The sequence below is a fragment of the Neophocaena asiaeorientalis genome, unplaced genomic scaffold (genome assembly GCF_003031525.2).
Source record: "Neophocaena asiaeorientalis asiaeorientalis breed wild unplaced genomic scaffold, Neophocaena_asiaeorientalis_V1.1 scaffold78, whole genome shotgun sequence".
In the NCBI taxonomy this organism is placed as follows: Eukaryota; Metazoa; Chordata; class Mammalia; order Artiodactyla; family Phocoenidae; genus Neophocaena; species Neophocaena asiaeorientalis.
In genome coordinates this window covers 19,911,901-19,916,697 of record NW_020175018.1, presented here as the reverse complement: position 1 = coordinate 19,916,697, position 4,797 = coordinate 19,911,901, and the positions used below count along the sequence as shown (strand labels likewise).

At 67.1% G+C, this 4,797-nt stretch overlaps 1 protein-coding gene across 5 annotated transcripts in view; it reads left to right on the top strand.

The window, feature by feature from the left end:
- EXD3 (exonuclease 3'-5' domain containing 3) overlaps positions 1 to 4,797 on the top strand; it is a 79,702-nt gene that overhangs the window by 70,142 nt on the left and 4,763 nt on the right. The window lies entirely within an intron of this gene.

Genomic DNA, 4,797 nt, shown 5'->3' with positions numbered 1-4,797 from the left:
ACCTGGGGGGGGCTTCGGGACCACTGGGAGGGGGCTGTGTACCGCCTGGGGGTGTGCTCGAGGGAGGGGTGCTATGTGCTCGCAGTGGGGTGCTCAGGGGCCACAGGGGAGGTGTATGTGCCGCCTAGGAGGGTGCTGGGGCTGTGGCGGTGTGGACGGTGGGGGGAGGGGGAAAACCAGCTAGTGGGGATAACTGGGGGCCACGGGAGGGGGCTGTGTGCTGCCCAGCGTCTTGCCAGGGATGGGCGTCAAGGGGGATGTGCTGCCTAGGGGGAGGTGCTGAGGGGCCAAAGGGGATGGGGAGCCACCCCAGGGCCTGGGTCCAGAGGGCATCCTCTGGCCCAGGTTCTGTTTGATTTAACCCAGGGCACGTGGCTACCCACCCACCCTCACCTCACAGAGAGAGCTAGGGGGTCCTGGCCATGCCTGCCTGGGGACAGTGTGCACTGCCCCTCGTTGGGGTCTCCCCGCCGTGGGAGCACGTCCGGGGCCTCCCGTGCAGCTCTCTCACTCTCTCTGTTCCTTCTATGAGCCTGGGAGGGCTGGGTGCCGGACTTGGGAAATGCAAGGACAGACCCTGATAAGTGCGAACTTCAGAGCAGAATCCCATGTTTTATCTGAAATTCACATAGTGGTCCGCGTTCTCCCTGGCCCCCCTAGAGGGGGGCTGTGACTGTCTTGTGTCAGAGTCCAGGATGCGAAGAGAAGCGGGGGACTTGGCCACCTGTCCAGGCCCAGTGGCTCACACCCCTCTGTCTGCCTCAGTGGACACTGGCCCCGACCCATCCAAGTGAGCCAGACGTGGGGTCTCATTCTGATTGGCTTTAGATGGCCTAAGCTGGGCTGTCAGTCCGGCTGTCGCCATGCAGCGGGGTCTGCACGTCCAGGTCCTAAGTGGGCCCTGGGCCGGGGCTGGCACAGTTGGAAGGAGAAGGGGGTGAAGGCTTGAGAGGACCAAGGTACACAGGGCAGGGGGTGACCAGTTCCCAGGCCACAGGCCTGCCGGCCCCAGAGAGCCTGAGGGAGGGGCTCAGGCCCTCCCCTGTGTCCCTAACCGGGGTGGCCCTAGCCGGGCAGCGCGCCTCAGTCAGGCCTTGTGTCGTCCAGACTGCGTCCCGGACACCATGCTTGTCTTTCTGCCCGGGGCACGTGGCTTTCCTCCCATTGTCCCAGATGCCACTGTCCCCTCCCCATCTGCTGGGAGAGGCGGACTCTCCCGGTCAGGACTCCTCCCACCCCAGGAACACACCTCCGGACCTCCACCCCCACCCCCACCCCCCGTGCGGGGCACTGCAGGCTGCTGGGCGAGCACTCAAAGGCACATCCACTCACGCAGGCCCCTTGTCCTCACGTGACATGCCGGGTCACACAGGCTCCGTGTTCACACGCCTGACTCACGCCCACACGTGGACACACTCAGCTGCTCCAAAGCTGGTGCCCTTGCACCCCGAGGACTGGGTGCTTCTGAGCCACACGCCTGCGGAGTGCCAGTGCACACGCGTGTGCCCGGACCTGGCGCTGTCAGGGTCTGTCACACACTGCAGGCCCCGGCACCCGTGGCCCCTGACCCCCCAGGGTGCCGACAGCGCCAGAGGCCCATCCCCCGCTCTGTCTGCGGAGACATTGTCCCGGCCCCACAAAGGGGATGGACCGTGGCCTGGTGGGGGAGGGGCCGGGCCTCTGGGTGCTGTATCCTATGTGTCCAGCAGTGGGGATAGAGGGCCGCAAGCCTGCTTCACAGGTCAGAAGAGCACTGGCTGGGATTTTAAACCTTCCCAGGCAGGCCCCATCTCAACCGCACACCTCCCCGGGGGCCTGGGGCCTGGTCCTGCTGCCCCAGCTTGTGCCCCTGGCTGGCAGGTGGGGGGGTTGGACCCTGCAAGTGCCTGGGGTCTCCGCTGTGACGGGAGGGGACACAGTTCTCCCAGACCCCAACCCAGTGCCAGGGCCAGCAGGGCCTTCCTGGGCCAGGCCAGCTTGTCTTGAAGGAGGCTCACAGCCCCACCCCCCGGGCACTTGGGGGGCAGCTGACCCAGGACCTCTCGAAGTGTCGCCAGACAGCGTGGGGGAGTGAGGCGCGGAGCAGCCACCTAAGTGCTTCCTCCGCGAGGTGTCAGGCCCGCCCCCAGGCCAGGGGTCTTTCACACCAGCCCTTTGTCCCTGGCCCTGCACCATTTGTTGGGGGCAGCTCTGGGGGGTCATGGTGCACAAGGCAGCCCTGGGAGGCCTCTGGACCCACCGGTCTCAGGACCTCAGGCAAGGTGGGGCAGGGGGTGGCGCTTGGCAGGGACCAAATGGGCCATAGGGCCCTGGGAACTGACACTGGTGCCCTGCAGCTCCTCTGGCACGAGTAGGAGACACTTGCCGAGTGTAGGTGTGTACGGGAAGGTGCCAGAGACCCCGCCACCCCACGCTGGCTTTTCTCGCCCAGTGGCCGCGCGGGGATGATGTTTATTTTCCTCTGCTCTTCTATGCTTTGCTGTAAATTTGCTCGAAGTGAGCGAGAAAGGGGCCACTACTCTAGAGCGTGTCACAGCTCCTCAGCCCAAGCCCCCTTCCGCCCTGCCTGTGGGGCCTCCTGGGGCCTGGGTACCAGACTGACCGTACCTCACATCCCACTGGGTGGTGGGCCTGGCCTGCCAGGGAGTATGATCAGGCCGGCTGCTGGCTGGGCAGGGAGCCTTGCCCAGGTCCTGCTCAGAACTGGGTCCCTCCACTAGGCTCCCAGCCTGGAAAGGCCACTTCCTGCCGCCCTGTCCCCTAGGGACCGCTGGTCCTCTCTCACGCCCTGTGCCCTGGCAGCCCCTGGTGAGGCCCATCTCCCACCACGCCCCCCTCAGCACCCCACTCAGGGAGGCCCGGGGCTGATGGGGGTCCAAGCAGTTCGCACGGCGCTGCTCTCAGCCCTGGCAGGGGCTGGTGGGCTCTGGGCAGGAGTGTGTGCGAGGCCCCTCCCACCGCACTCTGTGGCCCAGTCCGGCCTGCCTGTGACAGCCCTCTCCCCACTCCCGACACCGGTGCACCAGCCGTCCACTACCTGGTGGCACAGCAGACACCACGGACCACGGCAAGTGTGCGTCCACGGCTGGTGGGAGCAGACATGCCTGGGGACACACAGTTCAGGACAGACCCCGTGACCTCGCCCCTGCTCAGCTCTGGCTGCGCTGGTGACAGTCACTCCCCAGGGAAAGTGATGGGTGGGGGTGGGATTCCTGGGCTCAGAGCTGAGAGCTGGCCTTTTCATGGGCATGGCTCCCAGCACCTGGGAACCGACCCCTCAGCCCTCCAGCTTCCCCCTCCCCAAGTCCCAGTCTTAGAGGAACGGAGGGTGCCAGCTCGCACACCCGCCAAGCCCAGCGAAGGGCTGGGGGTGCCTCCCAGGAAAGTGGCCTTTCCTGCCCTCCTTGGACCTGGGGGGAGGGAACAGGCCGTAGAGGGCGGGCCACCAGACCTGGCCTGCCTGGCTTTGGGTCCTGGACCACCACCAGTTCCCTGGGCCAGTCCCGGCTGGCAGCCCAGCCCCGGAGAGGCAGCCTCACACCATGGGGTTGGGCATCACGATGGACGTTGGCCCCAAACACCCTTGGAAGCTGTGGCAACCAGGCATGCAGGTGGACCCCTGGGACAGAGGAGCCAGGAACCTTCCCAGCCCCTCCTGCCCTACTCACCTGGCCGCTCCCACCCAGCCAGGCTCTGGGGGTGGAGGCCTGCCCTGCCCCCAGGCTCCCAGGCTAGATGGGGGCAAGGAGACTGGGCGGGACCAACAAGACCACACTGTCCACCCGTCCAGGGAGCCCACGGCCCCCCACTGGCATCTGCCCAGATCTGCTGGCATCTGAGGCTGGGGTCTGCACACCCCCTGCAGGAAGTGGACCTGGCTCAGACACCACCTGCACGCATCCCCTCGGCTAGGGGCTGGCGGGGTAAGGACCCTGCCAGGTGTGGGGTCCTGGCCAGCCAAAGTGTGACCGTGAGCAAGCTACTCAGCCCCTCAGAGGCCCCTTCTCCACAATGGGCGGCCAGGGGCTCCGTCCCTCTTTGCGTGGGGAGGGCGATGGGTGTGCGCTCAGCTCCGAGCCCCATAAGGGCAGGGCCGCGGCCACCCACAGCAGGTGGTGAGGCAAGCGTTGCTGGGCCGTGAGGTGGACAGGAGATGGACAGGGAAGCCCTGGGTGCCAGGCCCTCCTACAGATGGGGACCACAGGACTGGGGGTGGGCAGGTGGCCCAGAACCGGCTTTTCCAGCCGGGAGTGGGGGTGGGGGCCAGGGTGGCAGCAAGACCCGACAGTGGGCAGCGGCCGTGGGAAAACTAGCACCGGTGCTTCCCGAGGGTGGGGCCGGCCCTCACGGACAACAGCACCGGGCGTTTGTCTGCGCAGTGACTCAGCGTGAGCTGGCGGCCCCGCCCAGGCGTGCACACCGCTGGTCCTGGGAAGGCTGGCGGACCCCTTGCGGAGGACCCCACCCCACCCTCCTCCCGCTGAGCCGTCCCTCCCACACCTGCTGGTGCTGTCCCCTCGGGTGGCCTGGACAGGGAGAGCTTGGGCCTCTGTGGCAGGCAGCCCAGGGCAGCGGCCGGAGGCCAGACGGCCTGCCTTTTCTCAGCTTCTTCCCCAGCTGGGCCTGGAGTGACCACGGGCCTGACCTGCAGCCTGGGCTCTGCCCTCACTCCTGCCCCAAGAGCCCCTGGACCTGCCACCAGGAGGGCAAAGCCCACAGCCGTCTCCCTGTGCCGGAGGCCAGCCCAGAGTCTGGCCGCGGTCGGTGGGGGGAGGCCCCCAGAGAGGCCCAGGGGAG